The sequence below is a fragment of the Chionomys nivalis genome, chromosome 6 (genome assembly GCF_950005125.1).
Source record: "Chionomys nivalis chromosome 6, mChiNiv1.1, whole genome shotgun sequence".
NCBI classification, from domain to species: domain Eukaryota; kingdom Metazoa; phylum Chordata; class Mammalia; order Rodentia; family Cricetidae; genus Chionomys; species Chionomys nivalis.
The window spans coordinates 65,863,765-65,877,327 of record NC_080091.1 but is presented as its reverse complement, the minus strand read 5'-3'; the positions used below and the strand labels follow the sequence as shown (position 1 = coordinate 65,877,327).

At 45.6% G+C, this 13,563-nt stretch overlaps 1 protein-coding gene across 2 annotated transcripts in view; it reads right to left on the bottom strand.

Moving 5' to 3' along the window:
* C6H4orf19 (chromosome 6 C4orf19 homolog) overlaps window positions 1-13,563 on the bottom strand; it is an 83,348-nt gene that overhangs the window by 13,033 nt on the left and 56,752 nt on the right. The window contains exon 2 of one of the 2 annotated variants that reach the window (XM_057772402.1): window positions 9,232-9,282. The exons of the other annotated variant lie outside the window; for it this stretch is intronic. The gene's annotated coding sequence lies outside the window, so the exon portion shown is untranslated. The remainder of the gene's footprint in view (window positions 1-9,231; window positions 9,283-13,563) is intronic. 2 annotated transcript variants of the gene reach the window in all.

Sequence of the window (13,563 nt, the reverse complement as noted above, 5' to 3'; positions counted from 1 at the left end):
TTGTAAGCTTTTCTCATTTTTCTTTTGAGGGGGCCTGGAGAGGGCAGGGTCCCATGTATTTCAGACTGGCCTCACATTCATTACATAGCTGAGGATGACTTTGAACTTCTGGTCCTTCTGCCTCCATTTCCTGAGTGCTGGGATTAAAGGCATGGACTTCCATGCCTAGTTTCATATGGTGCTAAGGACTAACTCAGAACTCTGTGTCTCCTAGAAGGCACTCCACCAACCAAGTCACAACCCCTGAAAATTTTCTAATTTATGTTTGACCTATTATCCCCGACTGTAGCATGTAACAGGAACCATTAGGAAAAATCAAGTGCCTAAAACATGGAATTCATTTGAAGAACATACTATATGGGATTGGATCTCTCCTGGATTCATTTCCCCCCTTTGCTCGGCTATTTTTCAGGGAACTCTACCCCTGCAGCTCCCCTGGCCTTGGAGCCCAGTGGCAGTGCTGGACTGAACTGGAGGGCAAAGAGGAGAGACATCAGGGATCTCTGGATCTCGGACAGGCTGCTCTCCACTCTGGGAACAACTCTATGTTCTCTGTAGCTTCTGGTGCCCAGTAGAGTCCCCTGGAGCCCCTCATGTCTGCCTTCATCTCTCATCAGAGACTGATGTCCTGGTATATGTTTTGTTGGCAAAGCAGAATACCAGGCTGTAACTTATAAAGAAAAGCAATTATTTTTCAGAATTTAGAGGCTGCAAAGATCTGGCGAGGGCCTTCTTGCTACATCAGCAAGGTTTTACATGGTAGGGAGAAAATAGGGGTGGGGCACGGACAAGTGTGGATAAGAGAGGAGAGGGCTCTCCTTCTCATCGGGAACCCACTCCTGTGATAGCCATAGTACTCCACTATCCCTGGCAGCGCCTCTCTAGAACCCACAACCCCTAGCGCTGTTGCACTGGGGTTAAAGGTCAACATGAATTGGAGAGAGGAGAAATAGTCAAATCACAGCAGGTGGAAAGATCGACCTGCTTTGATGATCTGTGTCATCTCGTCGTCTCATTTGCTTCTGAGTTTTTCCCATAGCTGCTTAACTAAATGACCACATACCACGTAGTATTTCCTTGGTTTGAAAGGAGGTGTTCCTGTTCCCTTCAGGGCCTTACCTATTACAGATCGTATCATTGTCCAAGGAAGACAGGCTACATGAGCAAATAATAGCCTTTTGACACTTGCTGGTCTTGGGTTCTGAAAGAACGAGGGTCATGTGATGTGCAGGGCACACTTGCTGAGTGCCTTGTGTCTGGCAGGTCACAGGGGTGAAGAAGTCAGGGGTGGAGCGAGGGGTGGAGCGAGGGATGGAGCCAGGGGTAGAGTGAGGGGTGGAGCCAGGGGTGGCTATAGAGGGCTTTACTCTTGTACTCATCTGTACTGATCTCTTTCCTTTTCCATTCCAGGCTGCTTGTCCCGTAATGTCACTTCAGGACAGGTTCCCTCAATTCCTTCCAACCTCCTCCAACCTGCTTTAGTAGATACCCCAAACTCTCCCCCAGAAAAAGTGTAAGGGACATAGGACCTTCATACCATGCTTAGTGATCTTAGGGAACCCTCAATATCACCAACAGATGTGAGTGACATAGTGGAAAAGTTTAGGTGCCCCTTCCTTCTGCCAGGGTGTAGAAGGCATTCTGCTGCTGGTAAAGGTGTTGGGTCCCATTATCAGTGAGATGGTTTTCACTAGGCACAGGAAGGCCTCTGTGAGGCTCCAACTCAATTGCCTAAGATAAATACCTACAACTCTTAGTGGGTGATACAAATTTCCCACTGGCCTTGATGGAAGAGCTGTCCTTGGTATCCATGGGGAACGGTTCTCAAATCCCTGCTTGCTTCAGCCCTTTCCATGAAATGGTGTAGTATTTACACATGTCCACACGCATCCTCCCATATCCTTTATTCTTTAGGTGGTGGCCTTGCTTCTAGCATTTCCAGTCTCTTAATGATCTATAACATCTATCACAATATGAATGCTTTGTACAGTTATTACTCTGTATTATTTAGGGAAGGATGAACACATTTCCACACGTTCACTCCAGATGCAACCATTAGAGGTGTGACTACACAGTCTGTATCAACAGCCACGTGACAGCTAACAGTCTGTGTCAACAGCCATGTGACAGGTTACAGTCTGTGTCAATAGCCACGTGACAGGTTACAGTCTGTGTCAACAGCCACGTGACAGGTTACAGTCTGTATCAACAGCCACGTGACAGGTTACAGTTAGTGTTAATAGCCACATGACAGGTTACTATCTGTGTCAACAGCCACGTGACAGGTTACTGTCTGTGTCAACGGCCACGTGACAGCTTACAGTTTGTGTTAATAGCCACGTGACAGCTTACAGTCTGTACCAACAGCCACGTGCCAGCTTACAGTCTTCACCAACAGCCACGTGACAGCTTACAGTCTGTACCAACAGCCACGTGACAGCTTACAGTCTGCACCAACAGTCACGTGACAGCTTACAGTCTGTACCAACAGCCACATAATAGCTTTTCCTAAATACTTTCCAGCAGCAGCAGGTGGCAGAATCTATAGCTGCAAACCCTACAGACACAGAGTCAACTGCATCTGTTGGAAGTGATACAGAGAACTCTGATCACATAGCTAATCACCATATAACCTCATATACCACCATGAACTTTCTTTGGTGATATTAGATGCTTCCCCATATTTCTGCTACTTGGATAGAACCCTGTTGCTTAGAAAAACCCAGAGGTGATGACATCCAAACTAAGTATGTTTAGAGAGAATCACGGTGGCATAGCGATAATAACCCAGCTTTAGGTGGACCCAGGCTATGATCCCTCAATGATATTACATCTTTGGGACCAAAGACTGGTTTACCTTGAAGAGTTTTCAGAAAACAGTTTTCTTGAGGTGATTTTTAAAATCTTAAAGAAGATTCCCCCCATTTAACATGCATAGTTCAAATAGGATATTATATTATATTATATTTTTTTAGAGACATGGTTCATGTAGCCAAGACTGGTCTTGAACTCAGGACATTCTTGATTTAGACTCCAAAGTGCCAGTTTATAGGCAAATGCCACATGCTGGTTTCTGGTCTAAGTCACAGAAGAAGCCCAGCATGACCAGTCTTTACAGCATACCTGCTTTGTTTGATCCATCCGGGATCCACTTTTATTTTTTTTTTTTATGACCAATTTTTCTTCTAAGGCTGTTTCACCAGAAGGGCTGGTCAAAGTGCACATAAAATCATATAGGGAGCTACGGTAAAAGCAAATAGATTTGATCATTGTCTCTGATTCCTGGCACAGAGCTCCACTCCAAAAGCTCCTGGAACTTCCTGAGTCCTAGGGACCTCTTGACAAAAGGAACCCTGCTGTCCACACTTGAGTTTATGATACTGAGTTTACCCTACTGAAGCTGGGTTCCCTGGGTAGCCTCAGGATGTTACCATCACCACAGCACCAAGTAGTGGTTTTGGTTAGTTTGGAATCATCCATTGATCTCTCTCTCTCTCTCTCTGTTTCTCTGTTCCTTCTCTCTCTTGCTCTTCTCTGTCTGTCTCTGTCTTCTCTCTCTCTCTCTCTCTCTCTCTCTCTCTCTCTCTCTCTCTCTCTCTCTCTCTCTCTCGTGTGTGTGTATGTGTACATTGGTGCTGATGGTAGATACTGAAAATAAGATGGAGATTGAACTCTACAAACCCCACAGGGAGTGCATAAATGCCCCTGTGTGCTGGGAGGGTGGTGCTCCTCAACTCCATAGGGCAGAAGTCTCTGCTCTTGTGACCATCTTGGACCTTGCCTTTGTTCTGCATCATCTGACTTCTCATCCAATTCTCTAAAATATCCTTTGTAACAAGCCGGCAAATATATCGTAATAATCACTCTCAGTACTGTGAGTCATTCAAACAAACTATTGAGTCCAAGGAGGGCACCTTGAAAACCCTGATTGACAACTGCTTGGCCACATGTTCAGAGTCCAGGTTTGTAACCAGCATGTGAAGTGGTGGGGGTAGGGAGATAGCCTTGTGGCCTTGGTCCTTAATTTCTGGAATCTGGTGCTACCTCAGGGCAGTTAGGGCAAAAAGTTGATTGGATTGTATTACACCTAGCTGGCGTGCAGAGCTGGAGAACTGCTTGATGTGCAAAATTTGCACAATTACTTCAGAAGTGAGGTGCTCTGGAAGTGATTGCAGAGGAAGGAAAGCAGTGGCTGCTTCTTAGTGGGGCTTAGAAGAGGAGGAGGGGCTATAAAGTGGAGCCCAGAAGAGGGCCATTACAGCTGAGGCAGTGGGTTCTGGGTGGGTTGCTAGAAGCTGTGGCCTTCAGCTCACCACACATCTTCCCTCCATCTCAGTTTTGCCAACATCAAGATGGGGGGAGAGTAACATCCAGTCTTATAGGGTTGTTCTGAAGATGTCTCCCTATAAACACACGATAAGCCTGCTGTGGTGGTTTGCAGAGGCAAGGCACCATAGGCTCATCTATTTAAATGCATGGTCATTAGGGAATGGTGCTACTTGAGAGAGATTAGGAGGTGTGGCCTTGCTGGAGGAAGTGATTCACTGGGGGTGGGCTTTGGGGTTTCAAAAACTCAAGCCAGACCCAGTGTCTCACTCTTCCTGCTGCCTGCAGATCAAGATATAAGAACTCTCGGCTCCTCCAGCACTGTGTCTCCCTGCATGCTGCTATGCTTCTGGCCACATCGATAATGGACTAAATCTCTGGAACTGTAAGTCAACTCCAGTTAAGTGATTTCTTTTATAAAAGTTGCCATGGCCATGGTGTCTCTTTACAGCAATAGAACACTGATTAAGACACCTGGCAAAGTATGCTTGGCCAGTGAATTCTTGATGTACGCTAGCTCTTTTCATGTTTGTGGTCATTTTGAGGATACCCTCAACTGCTGGGTGCTTAGTTACTTAGATGCTGTATAGAAACATGTGATGCTTCCACAACATCCACCCCAAAATCACATGGACATTGGGGTGTGTTCCCGACACAGGGTCTGTCTCATTTTGGTAACCAACTTTATCTGGGAGACAGACGGTGGACTTCTGGAGCATTTGAAAAAAGCCAAGTCTTACAGATGATGAGGACATTTTAGATGAAGTTGCATGGAGAGAAGCTCAGCTAACAGTCATAAAGGCTACAAAGATACAATGGTTTATGACCATATGCTTGAGATGAATGAAGCATGATTTCCAGAATCCTATAACGACTAATGTGGACCACAGTGTGTCCCTGAAATTAACTTGCTGAAGCTCTTATTCTGTGTGATTGCCTTTGGAGTTAAGATTTTCAGAGACTGGGTGATGTCATATGGGTAGTGATCTGTCTGGGAGGACTTGGGGACATGATGGTGTTAAGGAGAGGAAGAGAGACAGTGAGTCCCCACCCTCCATTAGCTGCTGTGAGTTTGAGGCTAACCTGAGCTACATTTTAATTTCCAGGCTAACTTGGAGTAAGACTCCATGTCTCTCTCTTTATCACACACACACACACACACACACACACACACACACACACACACACACACACACCAAAAACCCTGAAAAACAACAACAAAAAACCTTAGATGACTACTAAAGTGTTATAAGCACTAGACTTAAAGATGTCAGAGAATAGTCAAATAGGCAAAGGACTCCTTAGATCACTTGGGGAGATGAGGAAGTCTTGGTAAAGATTTGGCAGCAGGTGGTACTTGTGAATTTTCAGAGCACATTCCATAGGGAATGCAGTAGAAAGAAAGCCATCTGTCCTTCCTTCCTTCCTTCTGTCTGTCCCTCCTTCCTTTTTTCCTCCCTCCCTCTCTCACATCCTTCGAGACAGAGCATTGTTAAATATCCTTGTCTAGCCTCAAGTTCATGTCAAACTTCCTGCCTTAGCCTCTCAAGTGCCGGGTTACAGGCACGTGCTACCAGGCCTGGCTCTCTCTTAGGCCCATTCCTTCCAGCCATGGCTATTTCTTATGCCCTGTTCTAAGGCAATATCATATTTCTGTCAATATCCACACTGCAGTACTATTTCCTAGTCTGTCTCCACATCATGTCCCCTACATTAGCCACACAGTCCTGAGATCCTTTTAGACCACAGACCTGAACAGTTATCATCACTGCTCCACCTGAAATCTTCCCAGAGATGTCCAGTGCCTCAGGAGTTTTTAATAAATTTATTTATTTATAATGCATACAGTGTTCTATATGAATGCAGGCCAAAAGAGGGCACCAGATCTCATTACAGATGGCTGTGAGTCACTATGTGGTTGCTGGGAATTAAACTCAGGACCTCTGGAAGAGCAGCCGAGTGCTCTTAACTGCTGAGCCATCTCTGCAGTCCCTGCCTCAGGCTATTTAATATCATGCAATAGTCAAGATGACAGTAGAAACACCAAGTTTACACAGCACTTCTTACATACCAGCTGCTAACTGACATTTTATAGCTATCTTTGATCCTCATTTCTTGTGGTCTACATGTTTGAATGCTGCTCCCTTGACAGAATCTATTAGTAACTCAAACACCAGTGCTCAGATGATGCTCTGTGGCAGCCACACATGGGCTCGTGCAGAGCGGCAAAAAGGAGACTCATCTGTCTCTAGCAGAGCTTACACGGGGTAGTTTTCCGTCTCCTTGATTGACTTATTATTCTGCATAAGCGCATTCTCTGCTGTCCATTTTGTGTCCCATTTTTGTTTGTTTTGCTGTTCAAAGGCCCCAAGCACAGCACCAAGGTGCTGTCCCATGGTGCTAGGTTAAAGAAGGCTGTGGTGTGCGTCATGGAAGAAACTGATCCAACAGATAAGCCTCATCCTGGAGTGAGCTACAGTGCTGCTAGCCTCAAATCAGCTTAAAAGGTGAATTAGTAACATTTTCAAATAAGGTGCCTTGAAAGAGAAACATTAAACAAGACCGTGTGTACCGGTGAGCAGCTGAAAATGGGATGGGATGGGACAGCGTCCTGCTAGCGGTGGTTTGGAATCTACCAAGGTCCTGCTTACAGCGACTTACAGAGAAATCTCACAACTGTAGTGAGCTGTAAGCAATGACTGTAATGACTCACTTCAAGCTAAGAGCCTTGTAGAGTAGAGGACGCTCACAGACCTTCATGATCCTCTAGGGCACCACTGCCTGTCTCTTTGTCTGACCATACAGCTCCCATTACGTCTTTCCTAATCTCGTCATTGGCTGTTCGCTTTGCTTTTTCATCTCCCCCCACCCCCGTTTAGAAATCTATCATCACATTTGCATATGACCTTCCCAGTGCAATTTTTTCAGCCTAAACTTAAATAGATTTATTTTATTGGCTATTAGATGAGAATTCTGGGGCTGGAGAATCTAATACAGTAGAAACAAACAGAACCAGTTACATGACACCTTTGAGCATGAGAAATCTGCTGTACTAAGAGGTGGTGGCCTTATTATTTAGAACCCACAGTTGATGGAAAGGTCCAGGATGTAGCCATGAAAGGAGACTGGGAATGTAGATGAAATGAGGTCCCTGGACACACTCGGGCCCACAGTATTGAGTGATGCAGAGTGGCTACAGGGCCAGGGCCTCACACTGTCAGACTGAGTGGCAGTAAGAATAGAGAGCAGATGGTAAGAATCCGAGAGGAAGAAAGAACTCTGCGGAGTCGGGACAGCATGATGGTCTAGAGTTCTTTTCCTGCCATCAGTTCTTAACATAAAAGTATCAAATTACCATAATTTTGGATTGCGTTGTGATAGAATGTTGATTTTAAAAGTTGTTATTTGAGATGCTGACTTCGAGTTTCAGGGAAAAAAAAATCAATAAATTAATCTTGGCTTAGAATTAGGACAGACTTTCTAACAATGTCTAAAATGGTCCAAATCACACTTCTACCATTTTGTACTATGCATTTATGTGAAGCAACATATTCAGTATTGATGATTATAAAATCAAAATATCAACCACCTCTGAAAAATATTTAGAATGTTCTGCCAAGGTTTAACTCTTTGTGTAAAATAAATAAACATATCCAACACACACACACACACACACACAAAAAAAAAAACAACTTTCCAGAAGGAGCAAGGATAATGGCTACGCTGTGGCTGAGATACATGGAGTAGGGTGTAACAGGCTGTGTGCCTGGAGCTGAAATGGGGGAGATGGTCCCACAGGTTAGCTGGTACAGGGGGGAGAAGTCAGAAATAAACGGGAAGAAATGCAATTGGTTGCTTGGGTCATTTCCATGACAAATACCCAGGGGGTTATTTAAAAGGAGGAAGGATTTATGGTGACTTAGTTTTCTAGCCTCAGTCCAGGGTTAGCTGATCCACTGTTCTGGGCATGAGGTCAGGCAGAAGATCATGGTTGTGGGAACACATGCCAAAAAGCAGCCAGGCCACAGAGAGAGTCAGGAAGATGCCACTGCAAGATGGAGTTCCCAAGGACACGCCCGGGGTGAGCTACTTCCTCCTGCTAGGTGTTTCCTCCCAAAATGTCCAGCACCTCCTCGAATACCTCGACCCGGCTGGGTGGGTACCAAACCTCCGACACATAAGCCTGAGGGATGCATTTCTTATTCAAACCATAACAGAAGGTATAACCCAGGACCCGGCTCCTCACCTGACAGATACACCGGAGTCTCCTGAGGGCTGGGCATTGTGGGTAGCTTCTGAAGCCCTAAGATGCAGTCCTAACAAATTCCTCGGGGGCTGAGTCTACAGTCCTGTGAAGACACTTAGAGCCAGAGTGCTGGGGGGAGGGGAGTGAACAGCAATGGAGATGTCCCAACTTTTTTGGGCAAGTGGGATTCTCTCACTGTGAAGATCTAGTTGGTTTGCTGTCTCGTCACACACATTTTTAATTCTCTTCCCAACAATAAAAGTAGAAAATAATCACGAGGAGCTGCAGAGGGAGCTGGCAAGATGGCTAAGCAGGGCAGTGCTATTGTCAAGATTGAGGTCCTGAGTTCAAAGCCCCATCAAACCTCTTGTGGCAGAAGAGAGCCGATTCCTTTAAACTGTCTTCTGATTTCCACACAGGCACATGTGCACACACACATATAAAACCAAATAAAAATTTAAAAATGTTCAAACAACAAAATAGCAACAAAAAGCTTTAAATCACGTAATCGAACTGAAATCTGAATGAGCCCAAAAGAAGCCGACTTGGGGACTCGCTCTGTCCACTGACTTCAATGTTACATGAAACAAAAGAGAATTAATGAAAAACGTTAAGGGCAGACCACTCCACAGAGCATGAAATGGACAACGCCAGCTTACCTGCTGGGGAGTTGGGGTCCATTAGGATTCTATGGTGTTTGACTTCTCTTCCTGCAACAACAACAAAGCGGAAAACTGAGGGATACTTGTTGCCTCATTTTCACAGCAGGCTGCATGGGGAGATGCCAGAAGATGGCTTTTCCCTAGGGACGAAGGGCAACGATGTTGCCCTAGGGTTTCTGGCCTGGAATAACTCAGGCAGGCAAGAGATCCGGGGTTTGTTAGGCCTGACTTGGCAGCCCAGCTCTGGGCACTTAGCAATCAATCAACAATTAACTAACATCTCAGTGTTCCCATTCATAAAATGAGATTGTAATGACATTTAAATGGCATAACATGTAAGCTGTTCACCACACACTGGGCATGTTGGACTTGTTAGCGCTATGGACTATATCTGAACATCTGAAGGCTTGTGTTCCCTTTAGAATTCAAATGCTGAAACAATCCCCAGCATCAAAAAGGTGGGGCCTTTGGGAAGCCAGGGGACATGAGGGCAGGGTCCTGACAAAGAGGCCCTAGGGAGCTCCCTTGGCCTTCACCAAGCAAGATCACCATAAAAAGATAGCTATCTAAGACATAGGAACACAGCAGAAACCAGTCTGCTAGAGCCTTGATCTTAGATTTCCCAGCCTCCAGAACTGTGAGAAAGATATTTCTGTTTTTTACAAACTCCCAGTCCAGGGTGTTTCGTTATAGTAGCTTAGACATATTAAAACATACTTGTGGGTGGTACTCATAAAAACCGCTTAGCAATATGCTTCTGTTCTGATGGACATAGTGTCAACTAAGGAAGGAAGGAGAGAGAAAGATGAGAGAGAGATAGACAGAGAGAAGGAGAGAGGGAGGGAGACAGAGATAGACAGAGAGAAGGAGAGAGGGAAGGGGAGAGAGAGAGAGATAGAGAGAAGGAGGAGAGGAAAGAGAGAGGGGGGAGAGAGAGGGAGAGAGAGAGAGAGAGAGAGAGAGAGAGAGAATTAAATTAAATGAATTTGCTCCTTGGGGATGTATCAAGCAATGCTTCAACTAGTAAAAGTATAAACATTTAATAAAATACATAATTTAGAAAATATCTTTACTTATAGTGAAAATGGTATATGGAATTTAGAAGACAAAGAAACGTTCAGATTTTCATTTCTCTATTTAGTAAAATACTTCACTATATACAAACACAGTTTAGGACTTGCTTTTATTCTACTTTCAAGTAAGCAACAAGATAATGAGCTCTAACCTACCATCTAACACCAGATGGTTACACATACCCAGTGATTCGATTCCATATTCTGTTAGCCATGACCTTTTTTGTCAGTATCTATTATTGTTATATAGTAGTTCCTTAAAAATTAAAAACATTAATTGAATATCCCTCATCCGATTGTTTTTAACTTTTACTACACTTTTATTTTTAATTATTTATCATGAGCATTCTGAGTACATTCTGTCCTTTTTGGTAAGGACAGCATGAGTCAGGTAAAGTGTATGCCTTCAGGGAGCAATCCATCTATACTGGGAGAGCAAGGCAGCAAGAAAGCTTACACACAATTCCATCCATCTGTAGTGCATAAATAACACTGGCCATATCCCGGAGATTCAGCACTGAGAGGCTGTACCACCGGGCAGCTCTGAGATGCTGACGTTCTGAGTCATGAAGACGGGCAACTGGTGATGGCCAGTTACGACAGGAAGGTCTATAGGCAGACCGAGGCTGGACCAAGAGGAAGTAAGGGGTACTGTTTACTTAGCCAACAAAGAATTCTGAACAGCTTTGTGTCAAGGTACCAGGAAGCTGTGGTAAATGCTCTGTGGCTTGCGCTACAGAGTGACAACCTCCTGGGAGGGGGAATGAGCCTTCTGGATTCTTGGTGTTTATTTATTTTTTGATTTTTTAAATTTCATTTTACATTCCATCCACAGTTCTACCCCACCACCCTTCTCCTTCTCCCCCACTCCTGCCTCTCCCCCAGCCCTCCCCATTCACTCCTCCCAAGGGGAGTCCACAAAGTCTGGCACATTAAGGTAAGGCAGGACCCAACCCCTCCTCCCTGCATTAAGGCTGAGCATGGCTTCCCACCATAGGGAATGGGCTCCAGCAAACTAGCTCTGGCACCATGGATAGATCCTGGTCCTACTGCCAGGGGCCCCTCAGACAGTCCAAGCCTCACCACCGTCTCCCACATATGGAGGGCCTAGTTTGGTCTTACAGAGGCGCCACAGCTGTGGGTCTAGTGTTCCCAAGTTTCTATAAGCTTGGTTCAGCAGATTTCTCCATCGTGATCTTGACCTCCCTTGCTCATATCTTCCATCCTCCCTGTCTTCTGTTGAATTCCCAGAGCTCGGCCTGGTGCTTGGTTGTGGATCTCAGTATCTGGTCCTGACAGTTGCTGGATGAAGGCTCTATGATGATAGTTGGGGTATTCACTAATGTGATTACAGGGGAAGTCAGTTCGGGCTCTCTCTCCACTATTGCTAGGAGTCTTAGTTGGGGTCATCTTTGTGGATTTTTGGGAATTTCCTTAGCACCAGGTTTCTCTCCCTAACCTCATCTCTCCTCTCCTCTCTATCAAGATCTCTCTTTCATTGCTCTCCCACTCGATCCTTCTCCCAAAGAGCCAATCAGTGAGGAACCTGGAGGGGTCAAGGGTTTTCACTTGGGCAGGTCTGCAGCGCTCCATGGAGAAAGACTGGAAGAAGGAAGGCAGTTCTACATGGATGGACTGAAAAGTTTGGGGCCAAAGACGCAGAAGAAGCAATGGGGATGTTTGAGAGAGGAGGCCCCAGCCTTATTTCCTGGTGTGGTATCTCAGAGGAACTAACTGATGATGTCATGTTTCTGTTTTGAAAAAAGATATTGAACTATCTGTTGGAGGCTAACTCTTCAACGTCCACAGCTTTGTAGGGAGACATTACTGAGTCAAACAGGTGCTAAGGACTAAAAACATGAAAGGTCAATAGGTCACTCTCCTCGAGCCACCATTGGGCACGTCACATGGTGGGAAGACAGATATTACAACCAGAGACAAAGCTTCATGGGAAACAGCTAGAGGCAGGCAATTAGAGTGACAGGTATGCGTCCAGATGAGCCAAGGATAGACCCCCTGAGAGAGCATCCAAGGATAGACCCCCTGAGAGAGCATCCAAGGATAGACCCCCTGAGAGAGCAGCCAAGGATAGACCCCCTGAGAGAGCAGCCAAGGATAGACCCCCTGAGAGAGCAGCCAAGGATAGACCCCCTGAGAGAGCAGCCAAGGATAGACCCCCGAGAGAGCAGTGTTTAAACTACAAGGGCTGGAGAGATGGCTCAGCAGTTGGAAAAGCTTGCTGCTCTTCCAGAAGACCTGAGCTGGGTTTCCTGCACCCACATTGGGCAACTCACTATGGCCTAGACTCCGGCTCTAGATGACCCGTCTGATGCCCTCTTTGGGCTTCCAGGATCCAATACATGGGTGGTATCTGTCTTGTCCAGCATAGTTTTCATCAAGCCCCTCCTGGGCAGGGGTCCTTGAGTGACTAGGTGCTGCCTGTCAAGTCGTTACAACCCTCAGTTATGCCTCCAAGGCCCCTGTTATGCAACACTCATGGCTTTCCCCAATAATCTCTGACACTCTACCCAATTCTATTTCCAGCCAGCAGGGTGGGTTTCGAAGGCTTTCAAGCCTTTACGCATATTATCTCCTTCGGGGCCTCCTTGCCCATTAATACCATAAAAAATTCCCTTTATGCTTCAAGACATAAAGCTTACAATCAAAACATAAATAAATAAACATGAGACCTGGTGATGTAATACAGATGACTGGCAAAGTGCTGTTCACCTGTTGGAATGTTCCAGAGCTGCACAGTCCCGTAATGGTAACTGCTGGCCACGTGTAGCTTTTTTAATTTAATCACTGAGAATTAGATACAGTCAGATGCTTGGTTCCCCAGCGGCATGACCCAGACACACTGCATGTGCTGTGTGTGGGTAGATAGATGCTAACATATCGGCCATTGGGGAAAGAGCACATTGAGCATTCTACTGGCTAGAGCTCTTTAGTGATCTTTTCCCCAGCACATTCGAGGATATTAAACCCCTAGAGGCATTATGTCTCTTGTCTGTTGGTAAACAGTTTTGTATTGCCTGGTATTTCCCCAGCCACTGCCCACGGAATAGACTCTGTACTCTGCTGTTTAGTTCCCAGGTGGAGCCACGCCTGAGCTGAGAACTCAGCGAGTCCACAACTGGACTCCAGGCGGACGTCGGGCAAATGTGGCTAGTGGCTCACATCTTTGCAAAGGTGTTTTCATTTGGAAAGACGGGGTTAGCCCCACAGCGGGAAAGTTCTGAACTGGAATCTTAGC